A 17,617-nucleotide genomic window follows, 5' to 3' on the forward strand; every position below is an offset into this window, starting at 1 on the left:
TTCTACAATTCTCTTCAGTTTCTTTTTGTTTGTGACTGTAAAGGTATTTAAACATTCAACAACAAAATATGTTTGGGAGATTATTATGAATTACTATATTCTATTGTTATTATGTCACTTATTTCATTGCTACAGATGATATGGAATACATTAAGGTCATGAACAAGGTTCTGAGGAAAGTCATCTCTCTGCTGATAGAGAGTACCGGTCAAGTGTGTTTATGTTGTGGGGGAGAACAAAAAGGGGTATTGATTCTGGCACATCTCGAGAAGTTTCCTTAATTTTCACATAGGCATCAATAGTGGTAGGAGGTCAGGCATCCTGGGTCAAATATTGCCCATGACACCACTACTAGTTCTCTAATTTTTATCATTAACTTCTTTAAGTCCTGGCTTGTCACCTGTAAAATGGGGGTTTGGTGGTAGTACTTACCTCATAAGGTTATTGCGGAGATTAAAGGAAACACTTAACCCAGCACCTGGTACAGGGAAGTTACCCAATCAATGTCAGCAACAGGAATATTGAAGTGTAGCACCGCCTTTCATCATAGGCAGCTGAGTGGCAAAGCGTATGGCCGCCCTACATCAGCAACAATGGGTCTGTGCACTTCGGTTTCTTCCTGAAGAATATTATTTCAGACTCTGCTGCCTGTTTCTTATCGAACATGAGAAATACCCTTCATGGAACATTGCCTGAAAATAGTCTACATTTTATCATTAGCTCAAGACAGATCACCAAAAAGCTACAACTGATAAAATTTATAGAACTGACATTATCGAATACATTCTGTTGAATAACATTTCAGGCCATCAGTTTACATTGAAGTGTGAAAAGGAAATCATTCTAGGGAAATAAATATTTGTCATATGATGCCTTGGGATGCTACACACTTTATTACATGGTTTCCTCTCTTTTGAAGATCCTTTTGTACCTAAGATTAGGAAAATACTTTATTTATTAATTCATTCAAAACTTGTATCTTGCTCACAGTTTTCTTGGGCACTGTTCTGGGTGCTAAAAATAAAATAGTAAACAAGAGACAAAAATCCCTGCCCTGAGTAATGGAGTTTACCTTCTAACTCCTTGGCAACTGGTTTATTACTATCTTATGGATACTGCAACTCTTATAACTGACTTGGTTCAACTCTTTGTTTTGGCTTCTAGCAAGTTCAGACCAAATGACACAGGTCCTCATAGCACACAACCTTGTGTGCTAACTTTACTCCAATTTTCTTGCCTATTTCTTTATTATTGTGCTGCAAAATGTGTGTTTCCAAAAGCAACCTCCACACCTTTTGCATGAAACAAAGTTAAGAATTTATAAATTCATCAAGGAAATGAATAAACAAATACAACAATGCAAACATAGGTCTGTGTGGATTCAAATAACTGTAAGTTAAATCTACCTACATCTTGAAAGTCCATCTAATTTTACTACCCATTACCCCCCACCTCCCGCCTCAGGGCAATAAAGCACTATACTTCATTCATTAATTTAGCAGATAATCGTTGACCATCTGCAATATGCCAGACTCCATTCGAAGTACAGGAATTAATAGCAAACAAGACAGATGAAGTCAATGCTCTCTGGGAGCCGGTTTCTGTGTGGAGGCCTCCAAAAGACTTGTCCAATGTTCAAAGACCTTTATGGAAGGGATGTTACAAGTTCATTCCATGGCCGGTTCTTGGGTTAAAAGCCCCTCACTGTTTAGTGCTTATATTTGATGTAAACTCTCAGGTTGCAGGTAAGGGCCAATTTACCTTGTTTTGTCCCGAGAGGAGATTCAAATTTTTAAGGCATGTGTGGAGCACGTTGCTATGGACTGAATGTTTGTGTCCCCCACCAAATTCGTGTGTTGAAGCCCTAATCCCCAGTGTGATGATACTTGAAGGTGGGGCCTTTTGGAGGTAATTAGGGTTAGATGAGGTCATGAGGGTGAGGTCCTCATGATGGGATTAGTACCCTTATAAAAAGAGGAAGAGACAGGAGATCTCTTTCTCTGTTCAGGCATCAAGTTAGGCCCTGTGAGGACATAAGCAGGAGGAGGGCCCTCACCAAGAACCAACTGTGTTGGTACCCTGATCTCAGACTTCCAGCCTCCAGAACTGTGAGAAATAAGTATCTGCTGTTTAACCACCTCTTCTGTGGTTTGTTACAGCAACCCTAAGAAACTAAGACACATATGATTCAGCAGAGATGAGCTGTACCTGTCTTCACTGATTAAGCCATACAAAATCACCCAAAGAATGGTGTTAATAGTTGTGTTGGCATCTCTTTATTCAATAGCTATTGTGAGTCTACCATACAAAATCACCCAAAGAATGGTGTTAATAGTTGTGTTGGCATCTCTTTATTCAATAGCTATTGTGAGTCTACTAAGTTCCAGACACTGCCAGGAGCTGGGATGTAGTGATGACTAATAAACATGATCTTCAGCCTCACAGTTTAATCAGACATACAGACAGATAGGTAATTAGGAAATAGTTCCCTAAGTCCAGAGGAAGAAAGGGGCTGAGTATTATGGGTACGCATAAGAAGCACATGACGTGGGGTGTCAGCCAAGATCTTCCAAAGGCAGCAACATCTAAACTGAAATCTTAAAGATCAGTAAGAGTAATCCAGGTAGAGTGCGTGTATGAGTGTGAAGAAAGAGGGAATGCATTCAAGAAATAGGGAAGAATTAATGGAAAGGGAGACTTGGAGGTTAAGGAGGCAAAGCTCCTTAGGAACATCAAAAGCAGTAAAACATGTTTGGGGAATGAGGAGCGGGGACATCTTGGGACCGAACTCTCAGGAGCAGCAATGGCTAACACATGGGGGCGGGGGGCAGTCAATGCCATCACCCGTCAGTGGCCCAGAGGCAGGAGAAAACCCAGGAGGCTTCATTTTCATGGAGGTTTAGGCAAGAGGCTGTTCCAAAAGGGGAGAGTGGTGGCCTGGGTCAAGAGCTCAAAGTAAGGAGGGAGAAGTGCCCAGGGATTAAGCAAAAATAGAAAGGAAGTAGCTGACCAACATGTGGACAGCAGTTTGAATGACCTTGTGAAAAGAGATGTCATCGCTCCTGCTCCCACTACCTTGCTGACCCTGATGAGAGGGAATCTGACCAGGTGTCAGGCCTTCTCCGGATGAGAACTTCTGCGTTCAGAACTGAAGAAGGTATGTAGTATGTATGCATATAAGTACACACACACAGACACACACGCAAACTTACGTATGTGCAGGGTAGACCAAAAAATATTAACAGTGATTTGCTCTGCATGGCAGGTTTATCTGGGTGGTGAGATAATATGCAATTTTTGTTTACATCTTTATCTTTTTCTCTATTTTATATGTTTCCTACATTGACCATCTACTATTTTTATAATTTAAAAAATGAGAATTTTTGAAATTGATTTATGCAGGGGATGCATGGCAGGTAAGTCTGCAAAGCTGGGTTGCTTTATCGATGAACTAAAACCAAAGTGCAGCTTTATTTTCATGTCAGCTTATCCAAACGCCTTTTTCTGTCTTTCTTTTCTTCCCTTCCTAACCAGTGATGTTTCACAGGCTAAGATACTAGGGAGGGTTTTGTCTGAATAAGACAAACCAGTTTTATGAGGCTGAAAGAGGTCTTCAATTTCGGGTAATTATTACATTGAAAATTTGCCTTGGATTCAGATGAGCTTTGATCACATACAAATGCTGCCTTTTCACTGCCTTTCTTCCCTTTATTCAGAGCAGCAATTTTAAAAAATAAATTAAGGTAACCTTTGCCTTGCAGAGTTTCAGCCAAAATTGCTAAAAGGGCAGAAAACTCAAAATGATCAGTTTGCATTATGGTTACCCTTTTTCAATTAGAATATTTAGAGAAAGTAAGTGTCTGGCAGAGAGATGCACTTTTCAGAGCTCATGGAAAGAAATCGCCTGTTAAAATGTAAGACTTTTGGGGAATAAAGTGGTCTTGCACTCAGATTGCAGAAGACGAGTGGTTAGGACACTGCTGACGTCAGCAGCCTCAGTGCTTGATGCCCAGCACCTCCCCCGCCCTCTCCGCCTCCCCGAGGTCCTTAGCAAACCCTCAGAGGGATGACAACTGGGTGATTCCAACTGCAAAAGAGGAAATCAAAGAACTTAAGTCCCTTGCTGGAACCCATCAGACATGTGATTAAAAAGGAAACCAGAATTCTTCCTTCCTTCCTTCCTTCCTTCTCCACCCCACACACCTCCCACGGCTAACTCAGCAGCCAGCACCATGGCTTTCCAAGCTAACCATTAGTTCCTGCAAACCTTCCGCCAAGCAAGTACTCTTAGACTGGATTAAGAAATATATTCAGCTTTTTGATTCACTTATCTTCTGTCTCTTTCCACCACAGAATAAATGATTTTATGAAGAGTTTTTAAACACCACAAAGAAAATCAGGATACGTATTTATATATGACCAGTGATCACATTTGTATAAACTGATGGATGCCCCATGGTTGCCTCTGACTGGGGTTGTGTCAGTGGAACACTGTTGAGAAGCCAAAAATAATTAAAAGCAATTGTGGTCTTTAAACGTGTTTCATAAAGAATGTTCAGGAATGTATGTACAGATGCTGTGTGTGTCACCTAGATTGCCCCCTCCTGGCCGGAAAGACTCATTCTTCCAGCATCCAGGAATGTTACCCTTGGCTATAGGGACTGCCCCGCCCAAGGTTATGCCCCAATTCCTTGAGATATTCTTCCAATGGCTGGTCCATGCTGCCATACAAACATCTAACTGCCTTGTCTCAGTTTGGGACAATTCTGAAGGGACGCTCCAGTTCCAGAGATCCCCTGGGGATCACCTGAGGTCTTTGTGGAGACTGCATCATAGTTCAACTTTTCCCTCTTCCTAATCCTGTTTCCCATACTCCCTCACAGGTGCGCTTCCAAGTTCACCCCCAATAAAATTCCTGCAGGCAAATCTCCATTGAAGAATCTGTTTCTTAAAGGATTCAACTTGCTATAGTATGGTAGATTATACTACTATTTGCAAACATAAGGCTTTCCCTCTCTGTGGGAGTACCATACCTCACACTCATTGATGTCAGGCTGGGCTATGTCAATTACTTCGGCACAGAAATGTGAGAAGTGATACATACCACTTACGAGCAGAAGCTTTAAGAGCCAACAAGTGGTTCTACCATCTTTATTTTCCTTCTGCATTTCGTGACTGGAGCATATAGGACCGGTCCTTCATACTGGATCCAGCATTGAAGCGTATATAGAGCTGAGTCAGAGGTGGCCCGCAACTGACATGTAACACGAATGAAAATTAATGCTGCTATAAGTCACTGAGATTTGGGATTCTTTCACATTGCAGCATAGCAGTCTAAGTGGGGTGATGTGAAGGGATCCAAATTATAACCTGAAAGGATACTGTTAAAAATTCCCTTTCTCCATTCTTTTCAGTCTCAATAGCTCTATGACTTAGCGCCTCTCCTTGAAACTTCTCTTTCCAGAGCTGAATTTCAACCACCTACTAAAATGTAACTTCATCTCTCTTGATCCCTCTGAGAAAAACAAGGTTAAGAAATGAGGAAGAAAACTCTGAACCTCCTTAGATGTTAGGGCGAAAGGGTGAGTGGAGGGGCAAAGGGAGAGGCCTAGCACAACGAGATGGAATTCCCTCAGCAGACTGTGGTAGAAGGGAGCAAGGGGTGGAAAAGAGTGCAAACCCTTCAAATTGAATATCTTTCCATTCATCCGTCTTACATCTGCAAGACGGTGGGGGGAGACTATCCCAAGAAAGATGACCAGCATGACCACGACCCAAAGGTTAGCAATATTTGAGTGGAGGAATTATGGGAAGATTATTTCTTCCATTTGATTTTCTATAACTGCAAAAGTATTTTTAATGAATACGTATCCTTCCATGACTCGAAGAAATCAAATACTTTTAAAAGAAAAATGTACCCCTGAGCCAGGCAACTGCTGCTAACCATCCCAACCCATCTCCCTGTGCCGCCGAATGGGGGTCTGGAGGGAGGCTCAGATGACGGGGGCAGAGCTGGAGGGAGAGGTTCTTAATCCAGGAATCAAAGGATATATCCAGCCAGGAAGAGGGATCAGAGTGTAAAGTGCCAGGCAGTGTGGAAGAGCACGATGTGCCAGGACAACAACAACCATTCTGGGGCAGACAATGTGGGCAAGAGGAGGGATGCTAGAAGCCAAGATGGGAGAAAGTCCATGACATGAAGAAGTCACAGTGGCAGGCGGAGGCCTCTCACGAGTCTACAGCCAGTCCATTGCCTTGTGGCATTCTCAAGGCACTGACAACTTTCTGTATGTGAAAGGCACAAAATCCTGGTGGGATAATCTAGAAGTTTCTCCTTACCTTTGGAAATTGCTCCTTGAGTTTTTTTCTGTTCTCCTGACACTGGCCAGAAGTTTAATAATTAATCTGAAGACCCAATTTTTTTTTTAATCCAAAGATGATAGTGAGATGTGGCTTCTACTTGCCCTACGAAATTTACATCCATTTTTTTTTCCATGAAGGATACACAAAACATCAAAATAATGATGATGAAGAGATAAATTAATGATGATTTTGTTTCTGAATCCATGTTCTAGGAATTGTTCATCCCACTGAATAGTGTCTCAGAGTCTCATGCATTGCTATGGCACTTCACAGTTTACAAGGCTTTTCCAAATTCATTGTTGATGGCCCAGTCCAGTTGATTCTGACTCCTAGTGACCCCGTGTACAGCACAACGGAACCCTGCCTGGTCTTTTTGTGCCATCCTCTCACCTTCCAGTGCTATATCAGACAATGCTCCACTGCTATTCATAGAGTTTTCACAGCCCATTTTTTTTGGAAATGGGTGGCCAGGTCCTTCTTCTTAGTCTGTCTTAGTCTGGAAGCTCCACTGAAACCTGTCCACCATGGGGGACCCTGCTGGTATTTGAAATCCCGGTGGCTTAGCTTTCAGCATCACAGCAACATGCAGCTGCCACACTATGACAACCAACAGATGGGTAGTGTGGTTCCCTGACCAGAAAACAAACCCTGGCCGTGGAGGCGAGTGCACCGAATCTTAATCACTAGAACACCTTCAAGTTCATGACCACAGTAAAATTATTCCTGTCAACAATGTTGAGAGAGAGGCCTTGCTCGGTCCATTTTATGGGTAATGGGACTGAAGGCTGCGACATGAAAGGAGGTATGTCCTCTCTGGAAATGCTTTGAACCTGGTTAGTTCTGAGTTTAAATCGTGACCCTGGTACTTAAGCTGGATAAACTAGTTAATCTCTTTGAACCTCATATTCCTAATGTTTGACAAGGGATGATGCATATGCCTCACAGGGCGACGTAAACATTTCAGCGAGGTTTCAGCCCGTTGCAGCCATGGAGGGATTGTTCTTACTGTTCAAGGGGCAGAGCCCAGGGTTGAACGAATTTGGTTCTTCTTACAAAAGCAGAGCTCTCTCTCCTTCATTACAACACAGATGCGTCCACAAGGATGGGGTGGAGGGACCTCATTTGTTAAGTCTCTTAGAAATTTGGCCTGGCTCCTATTCTCAAGGTTTGTATTTTTCTTCCATATTTCAGGAGATATTGTCATTATTTCAATATAAATTGTCACACCACATTATCTGAGTGGTAGGGTTATAGATTTTGTTTTCTAGTTTTTGGATTACCGGGAATATACATTGATAATTGCGGCAGAAACATTTTTTTGCTTGATAGACAGGATTTCACAGATTTTTAGAAAGGAAAAAGCCTTTTTCTATGTAACTCTATCATTAGCTATTTTAAAAGGGGAAAATCCTTGAATGTACTCCATTGTTAAATTCTCCCACAATAGCATAACCTTAATGCTTAAATCATTTATTTCAAGGCTGTATTAGATTATGAAATAACCACCCTGGGGGGGGGGGAGATGTCATAACTCCTCTATCTTCATCTCAGTGTGCAACACTGAGAACACTTTGTGCTCCTACTCAACTCAAAGTAGGTATCTGTAAGTGTTTCTTGAATGAATATTGAACCTTGAATGAAAATAAGGCTCAAAGGACCCTTCGGAGGACCAGGATGTGCTTTAGCGTGTGTGGCACAAATTTAAAAATATGAAAGACTTTCTTTAATCTCCATGTGGGGCTGTTTTCCTTCCTGTTCCCTCATTACTCTTCCCCTGTAGGTAAAAGTTGTTTCACAATATGGGGAAGGTCTTTTGAGGCAAAAGGATTATTATTTATTTTTCATTAATTAAAGTGGCAGAATCAGAGGGGACTGGCTTTTCCTTTGAAGTAGATCAGTTCTTTTAAGTTAGATCAGATTTCGCATCAATTCAAGCCGCCATCACTGAGCGTACTTGTGGAAATACACCTCTTCTTTAAAATTGTTGAAGGGTTCGGCTAATGAGAGAATTTCTTAGGGGAGGAGATTTTCTGGTTTGCCTTTTATTTTAAGAGTTCCTGGTGGGATGTTGGAGTGCAATTCACCTTTGCAGTCCTCCACTCATTAGGCAAAGATATTTCTCCATGTTTAAATTCATCCAAAAAACAAAACAATAAGAATAACAACAATCCCTTCCCTTGTGGAAGGAGTTTGTATTTAAGATAATAAATAGCACTCTCATATTTGACTCAACATTATCAAAGTTCATATGAGGAAACGTTGAACGTTCTTGGGTTAACTGTCAATTTCTTGTTTTCATTTTTGGCTCTTTTATCATACGACATGTCAAAGACAAACACTACATTTTAATTTTCCGCTGGCATTATGGAGGCATGAAAGGGTCTTTTAATTGCTGCTGTGTGCAGAGGTCCTTCTGAGCCTGGACTGGCTTCCTCAGAGCTCTTTCCTATTTGGCAGGCTAGGGGACCAGGCTCTTTTCACATTAAGAATGTTACTAAAATGGAATGCTATAAAACTGGCAAAGCAGCCATTCCTAAAGCCTAGTTCCATGGTTCTGACTCCTGTTACGGTTATCAAGTTTTCTGCTTCTGCTTTTATTTCTGAAAGAGACACTCAACACATCCATTCCTTCCTACTCAATGATTTTACCTTAGCAAAAGCTATATGGACCCAAAGACTACCTGGGTCCTTTCCTCTGGCTATAAACCCTTATTGTAGAAGAAGAGGCTATTTCGTGGCTTCTCCTGAGTGTACCTCTGAGGTCCTTCAGACTGGCCATTCCCAGTTGCCCTGTTGCTACCCTGCCCAACGAGTGACCCTCTGTGGGCCTTTCCCAGCCCCTGCACTCACTAACTCACGGAACCCTCTTTAAAGTCATTGCAACAACAGTACTGCTGTGCTTTATTTTCTCTTTTTAAACCTGCCTGTGGCTTTTAAATTTTTGAAAAGCCATTTGTCTGATTCCAAACACCTTCTTCTTAAATCTCCAGTGAGAAAAACGTGAAAAATCTTCAGATTGCGTTGATGTAGTACCTTTTAGTGCTGTTTGTGATACCTGCAAAATGATCTGCTACTGGTTTTCTTTCTCTTCACAGCAGTCCTGTTGACATCCGTCTTCCACCTTCCCATGCAATAAAACACTGGAGAGAAAGCTGTGGTCCAAGGAAGGTTGTTATTGCAAGTCGACTGTATCCACAGCTCATGGGAAACAAATCACAGGGCAAACGATGCCATGCTTGTGGTTCTGGGAGCTCCCAGAGGCGGCCTGCTGAGGTTGAGGTGAAGGGAAAGTCAAACTCATCTCATACATCCCAAACGTATCTACAGGGATTCCAGGACCAGCAGCGATATCAGTGTTTCTGCCAACATCACAGCAGCAATAGATCGAGAAGAGAAATGAACTCTGTGTGTCTGTGAGACAGAGAACTAGAGACCAATTTTAATTGCTGGACTATTTGGACTGGTCCAATGCCTAATTTCCTAAATTCTTCACTAAAGACTGCTTGTCTTTTGAGGGTAAAGCAAACCATTCCAAGCATCGGCTGGGAGCTGAGATGAAGCTGTACATTCTCTCAGGTTTCCAGGTGCAGTATAATTATGAATAAAAAGGTCTGATTGAACTAAGGTGACCCTAATTATCTTTATTAAAAACACAGATGGGGAGGCAACAGAAGCTAGTGTAGAAGAAAAGCCTGTCATTAGACAGAACTATGTTTAAAGATAAACTAAGAGCTTGGAAAATTCCATTATGGGTATATTTCCCTGTATTTAATTTTTTCACAGATTGAGTATCTTAAATCTCTTCTGCTCTAATCCACAAATTATTATGGTGTGGTTAAGGCTCGAGGACCAACTAGAGTCTATGTTCTACATCCTCCACTTTCTAATTGTGGAATATTGGACAAGTTATTTAAACTTTCTAAGCCTCACTCTCTTCATCTGTATAATGGGAATAATAAAAGCTATCTGGTAGGGCTGTTGTGAGACTTTAGAAAGACAATGCATCTAAAGTGTTTAGCTCAGGGCTTGGTGAGAAACAAGCTCTTAAGGAGCACTCTTTACTGTTGCTATTACTGAATTTGGGTGACTTTTGTTGACTTCAGCAGAAGTGAACACATATGAACTTCTTCACCTTCAGTATCTGTTAGCTCCCCATCTCTTTTCTTTTCACCATCTCAGTTTCTTTTAGTAACATTGGGAATCCTTGGCACCTTGCATCTCATAGCCCATCCAAACCTTTTCCATATTTCCTAATAAGTGAAGTATCAACACAATCCCTATGGCATTTACTGCTCCCTGGCAAAGAAAGTATTTAATTAGAAACACTTAAGACTTCCCCTCCCACAGCCAGATGCCTCCCCAAGGATTGTCCTCTTATCTCAGCCAATAATCGCTGGCAGAGAGTTTATCAGACACCTTGGGAGATAAAAGATCAGCCATTGCATTTAACTTTGCTTTCTATCAACATAAAATGGTCTACACTTCCCACTTAGCTCATAATACACCTATAATAAGCCCTATGTATTTTCTTTTCTGCAAATTGAGGTGCTCCCCAGTCAACAGAACTTAGTTCATTGTAGTCTTTCAAGACCAAGCTACACAATGCTCCACACACTCAGGGTTACTGTATAATAATTCTGTAAGTCACAAGGTGCCCGCAAGTCATGAGAATCTGCATATGGGTTGACCTTGCCCAAGCCACACTACTTGAATGGAATGCCAAATTTTATAGAAAAATACTTGGGGAACTAAAGGCTTAAGTTATATTCCAGGTATCTAGGTTTCTGTTTTTTATCTTGTTAGTAGGAAGCAGGCTTACTAAATGTTACTTTGTTTGAGTTTATCTCACACTATATTCTATCAATGTCCCCCAGTTGAATTTTGGGGAACCTCCTATGAGCTGAACATGGAACAGGTGCCAAAGGGCACACATGCATAAATAAAAGTCCTTCCAAGCACCATGTTAACGTTCAAGTCATTTTGGCCAAGGCAGTCCTGGCGGCTCTGCCTAAATGGCAGTTTCTCAGTTTCAAGGTGTTGTGTTGTAGAGAAGCACTCACTCACTGCATAGATTTTGGGGTCTATAATTGAGATTCCCTCATCTTAAAAAGGAGATGGGGAAAGAGAGGAAAAGAACTAAAGCCTATCAAACTCCACTATGTGTCTGACATTGTTTCAGAGACTTTGCAAATGCCGTCTCGTAACACGTGAGGTACTTTCCATGGGCCTCATAAGAACCCTATTGAGGAAATTCTGTAACAAACTTGTACTCATCTTCCAGCATCCTTTCCATGGAGTAACCATCCCTCACATGTGCCTTTAACCCTGATGAGCTGTCAGCAACCAAGCCATAAGCCTTTAAAGACACAGGTGGTTCTTGGGTCCAGGCTGCACTGAGCAGATTTCTTCTGTGAACTATGCCTTCTAGAAGAGCATCTCTGTCTTTTGATTGGCTCAATAAGGGACCTTTCTCCTGCCACCTGTTGACAGGCATCCTTCAGGATGAAATAAAATACAGAGAAAGTAGAACTGAGAGACAGAGAAAGTACCAGAACTTTGAACGGTTATTTGAGCTCCTGGTCCTAACCTTGCCTGAAACTGAACAGACTGCTATGGATTTCTCATACTTTTTTCCCTGAATCCAGTTTGTTTATGTCACTTGTAACTAAAAAAGGGTCCTAGACAAATAAGACAGCAATTTTATTTATTTTATGAGTGAACAAACCAAGACTCAGAGAAGAAAATTTCCTTGCCCCCAAAGTGGCAGGGCCAGGATTAAATCCAGATCTTTTTGTCTCCAAAGTTCGTGCTCTTTCTATCCTGATGCCTCCCTAGAAGGTCAGGAGAAGCTGTGGAACTCTTTCCATATGTCTGAATTCTCCGAGGGTTGAATCATGACTAAGAAACAAAGAGTCTGCTGTGGATTTCACGTTCGGTTTAAGCCAATATGAGCCTGATCAGGAAAGCTTAGTAACGAAAGGCTCTGGAATGGAACCAACCTGCCTGCACTGAGTGACTCCAACTTCCCACTGGGCAGCTTGGGTGAGCAAGGGGGACAAGGACAAGCAGAACACTAAATTCCAGGTCAAAGACAAGCGGATAAGCTCCCTTGAGAACAAGATGAACAAAACAGCTTAAGGATACACCCAGGGACAGCTTCAAATAATGAGAAATAGCTCAGGCCATCCCAGGATGCAGACCAAGGATGGCAGAGGAAATGAGGGTGTTCGGTAGTTCCCAATCAGAGGAATTCTGATGGGGTTCTTGCTGGAGAATTTTGGTGTGATGAGGTTCTTGGATGGAAATGCTGGAAAATTCTAGCTACAGTAGCTAGTCTAAGAATTGTCTGCAACCATGGACAGCACTGGAAACACTCAAGGTCATACTGGTCATTTTACTCACTCATTCATTCATTCACTTCCTCAGCAAATGTTTATTAGGCACTTATTATATGTCAGGCTCTGTGCTGAGTACTGGGAATTCAATGATTGAGAGGGAATTCCTACCCTCAGGGTTTTAAAGTTGGAAGCCACCTATAGCAGTCATTGGCAATTGTGAGAGAGAGAGAGAGAGAGAGAGAGAGAGAGTGTGTGTGTGTGTAACAGACACAGAGGGAGATCCGGCCTGTTAATAATGAGGATTTCAGAACCACCATTTATGCCAGTAGAGATTTATTTTCTTCTAGAGAGCCATCTACTTGGCAAATACTCCTAGAAGGAGTAAAGCCTTATTTAACGAGAAGTGTGTGAACGGAAATTCTGATGGCTGGTAGAAAGCCTTGGGATGAGGACCAGGATTATGGAAGGGGAAGGAAGAGCACTCAGCCCAAGGAGAAAAAGAACTTCTGAAAGTGGAGCTGGGGAGGTTTTCAAAGACAGCCATGCCCCCTCCTCTCCTGATTCCCTGACTTAAATGAGGCGTTCAGCATGGACCCAGTACAACAACTGGAAAAGGGAGGCAGGAAGCAGTCAGCTCTCAGTGGGTAACCAATTGGTCAGTAACACTGTATGGTGCTTTATGGATTGTAAAAACGGTTTTCATGTACATTATCTCACCTAATCCTTATAGCAAGTTAGAGAGTCAGCTCTGACGAATGTATTTTTCAGATGTGGAAAATGAGGCTCATGGAAGGGAATTGACTTGTCTCACTCACACAGCTTGAAATATGGTAGGTATGGGACCAGAGCCCCAATCTTTTGGGTGCAAACCTCACGTCTTCCAACTAACTGCATGTTATTTCTGCTCCAACCTAGGAAGCTCCGCCATTGAAATAGGCTGAGAAAAGAGGCTAATTAACAATCAGAGAGCTATTCAGGTGGCACAGTCCCTTTTTGAAGAAGAATGCTAGCCGGAAGACAGTGTACCCCATCAGCCTTAAAAGAGCATGATTGCTTTTTACTCACTCAATAATTTGGTTAATGAGCATTTCCTTGGAGAGAAGTGACAACTGAGATAACGTGTAAAGCTCCCAGCACAGAGCCAGGCACTTAGTAGGCCCTCAATTATTGCTAAATTCAGGATCCACACCCGGCCTTCCTCTCCAGCCGTATTTCACACCACTCATCCACCAGTCACACTGGTCTGCTTTAAATTCCTCTAGCACTTGTAGGTACTATCATGATCCCAGTATAACAGATGGGCAAACAGAGGCACAGAGAGGTTAAGTAACTTGCCTAAGGTCACACCGCAAGTCAGTGGGGCAGTGAGGATTCAAACGCAGGAAGTCTGGTTTCATGGCCCATGTTCCACCCCACTGACTTCTCCAAGGCCTTAAGTGGGTGAATAGGAGAGAAGAACAATCTAGCGAGAGGCAAGAACCTCTGTTGACCTCACAGTTTTTGTTGCAGGCTTGCATGAACTTATATATAAAAAGCAATTAGAACATGGCTGGCTCAATTAACGTCGGCCATCATTATTACTCACCACATAGAGTTCACCTCAAGAACCAGCTCCTCAGGGAACCTTCTCGGCTCCCGCTGTCTGGATCTGTTCCCCCTGTTACACCTTCTTATAAAAAGTTATACTTTTTAGAGCACTTATCTCAGTTTGTAATTATACACCTATTTGTGATTTATTTAATACTTCATTTTCCTCTGTATCCCCGTGCCTAGCCTAGGCAAAAACAAACAAACAAAAAACTCCAACTTATGAAGTATTTCTTGAATGAATGGATGAGTGAATGAAACATTCCTTGCCGCCTTAGAGTCCTACATTTCTCTCCCTGTGGTGGGAGGAGAATATTCTTCTTTGTTTCTCTTCATGCCATCTTGGGACTCTCACGCGTTTCCCACAGCTAATCTGCATGGTGTTTACAGGTGCCTTCTGAAAACCGCCCACTACCGCTTTCTAAACCCAGCCAAGCTATGTCTCTGAAATGTCAGCCTCTCCCGTTATGGCTCCTTCTCCAAAGCAGCGAGAAATTCAGACAAGGAAAGTTTTCAGTTCCTCTCCTCATCGTGCCAATTGTATAATGAATCTGTGGGATTGAGTTTATTTCCAAATTTAGACCCACTCTGAGCACAATGGAAGCTTCTAAACTCATCCCAGTGGATCTCAAACCCACTTTTGACTTTTAAAGATTACAGATTTTTCTGAGTTTTGATGAGTGGTGAGTGGGAACAGAGAGTTCCAGAAAACATAGTGGTGTAGTTTCTGCTCATCGTGTCCTTTTTTCCTCTCGTCTAGATGTGGTTCTTTAGAAATTGCACTCTCTTTCTGCTCCTCTGATTACACACTTTAGAGACGAGCATTCCCCTTGCCTTTCAAAGAAGCTATTTCATTTCTGTGCTGATAAAATAAAGAGGCACTAATTCCTTCAAACTCCCCTTGGCCTTCCTTGATATAGAGATTTTCTTAACAGCCTCCTTAAGTTCTTTGCTCCCTTAATCTTAGCATTTTAAGTTTCTTTCTTTTGAAACCAACTTACTCACCAGCATGAGAAAATATGAGTTTTAATCCCTACTTTGCTATGTTACCTTGGTCTTTTCATCTGTAAAATTGGCTATACCTACTTCACAGGTTAATTGTGAGCATTAAAAATGAAATAATGGATGTGTCACGAAGTTTTAAATGGAGCCTTTCTTTGTTTCCGTTGAAGCTCCAAAGCTGAGAACAGAAGGTGGCGAGGACTCCGATGTTCTAAGCAGAGATGCTGGACGATCTAAGCACCATTTCCCCCGTCTCCTCTGTGCCCTCGATCCCATTTTCCCCTGCAGGGCTGCACTAAGAGGCATCCAAAGAACCACAGAGGAAAGAGCCATAGACAGCATCAAGCCCAGATTGCAATACAAACCAGAGATGTAACCTCCCTTTGTCTTCCTCTCTCCCCATCCTGGAGGAGGCAGAGACTTCGGGGAGAGTAGGCAGGATGAGAGGAACAAGAAGACGGAAGAGGCATAGCTGCCTCACCTCTTTCCCACTGCTGCTCTACAGAATTCACTAATCAGTCCTACGCTGCCTGGGGAGCGAAGCTTTGAGTTGGATGAGAAACTGACGTTTTGATATTGGAACAGACTAACAATTCAAGCACAGGTCTCCATACTAATCTCTTATCCAAACCCTTGGGGCCAGATAGATTTCAGAATTCAGAACTTTTCTGACTTTTAGAAAGGGCATTTGATGCTTGTCCTGTTATCACTGGGTGGAGGTCAGCATCCCATAAGCAAACAGGTCAATATTTCTGCAGCAAAGTATATTGTTATCCACACAAGGTAGCAGACCACAACGACAACAAGTACCCTCACACCAGTTTGTGTCAGGTTTTTTCACCAAATGTCTCTGTAGCAAACTTCAAAAAAGTTTTATTTTTAGAGCTTTGAGGATTGCATAATGCCTTATAAGGGACTGAGGAAAATTTCCTGAAAATGAGAATGTTTAGTGATGCCTGAAAGTGACCTGAGAAGCTAAAGAATCGGCCCAAAATATCCTCCAGGGACAAGAAATCTAACAAAGTAGGAAAGAGAGTAGTGTAAAGACTTTTCTGCTGGAACTCCATCGAATTCCACTCATTCAAGAAATCAGTTCCTTCTGTAAATGTGTGTCTCTGTTGCCTGGGCATTTTTCACACAGTAGGTGATTAATAAATGTTAACTGTCTTCCCTTTTCCTCTACTTATTCGTAAATACTGGATGATAGTCCATATCCTTTCCCAGATGGGAAGTTTAATGAAGCTTGAGCTTACTTTGCCAGGGCCCTTTCCAATGTTGCAGCGAAGCAGCAGCAACCAGAACCCCAAGATGGAACAGGAAGCACTGCCCCAATCTAGGGGTCACAATCTGAGATGTGGGGGCCAGGGACTGTTGTCGGGGTAGGTGGCCGACCAACACAAACCCTATGGACCCAACTTCCACACCCTATGACTACCTGCCCTTGGTGGGTCTCTTCAACAATCTCGACTCTGTATTTGTCCCCAAGAAGAGTCAGTAGGATTGACTAATCTGCTGCCTTTTTGGAAGTCCCCTTACGCCACCTCTGGAACTTGGGGAGAAGAGTGGGGCTGTGGAGGGGGCACTGGGGGTAGCAGGGATGGACGCAGTAGAGATGGGCCAACTACAGCAGCCACCATGGGGGGCCCTGCCTGGGGACCAAAGGGCTGGAATTCTTCAAGGGCTTGGCCCCTGATGCCCACCAAGAAATACTAACTGAGCAAGAAACCACAGAAGCAGGTGTAGACAAGTTGTGAAGCTGAAATTTCTCTATAAGGTAAACGAACATTTTTTCAGCAACTCTGCTAGGAGCCTGGATTATCTTTCTACTATCGCCATAGAAAATTGTATTAGAAAATTGCTATCATACAAAGAGGCACTACAAAATATGCAGCCAAATATGAAGGAAAATGTATTACTGACACATGCCAGGCAAAACCAAAACATTATGCTATTTTTCAAGATTTTGTGAGGCTTGTGATATGCATCAGCAAATAGTTTATAATTTGGTATGCTTTCTTTTCTTATTCAAAATAACTATTCATCTTCGTGCCTAATTTTGTACTTGTAATATTTTATTCTATTATTAACATTTTATTATTTTTCACAAAGAGGCCCCAAGCTGTGTAAGTTTCAGATCCTACAAACTGAATATACTTGACTTCCTACTTTATTTTACTGTTCACCTAAGTCTTGCATTTTTATTTTGATCATTTTCTATGCTGATTGGGGAAGGGGAGATTGCCTGAAGATGGAGAGGGGGGTTGTAGTGGGAGATTCACCCTCTGAAATGCATGGACCTGCTGCCCCCAAGGAAAACTGGGCACGAC

At 42.2% G+C, this 17,617-nt stretch overlaps 2 protein-coding genes across 10 annotated transcripts in view; one reads left to right on the forward strand and one right to left on the reverse strand.

Annotated features, from left to right (window-relative positions):
- Positions 1-9,983, forward strand: part of LOC111770177 (uncharacterized) — a 166,435-nt gene extending 156,452 nt beyond the window's left edge. Inside the window, exon 5 of the transcript XR_011431471.1 lies at positions 9,459-9,983. The gene's annotated coding sequence lies outside the window, so the exon portion shown is untranslated. The remainder of the gene's footprint in view (positions 1-9,458) is intronic.
- The window catches only part of NFIB (nuclear factor I B), a 417,384-nt gene that overhangs the window by 374,484 nt on the left and 25,283 nt on the right, over positions 1-17,617 (reverse strand). The gene's annotated exons all lie outside the window — the stretch shown is intronic.

Source organism: Equus caballus, chromosome 23, assembly GCF_041296265.1.
Source record: "Equus caballus isolate H_3958 breed thoroughbred chromosome 23, TB-T2T, whole genome shotgun sequence".
Lineage (NCBI taxonomy): Eukaryota > Metazoa > Chordata > Mammalia > Perissodactyla > Equidae > Equus > Equus caballus.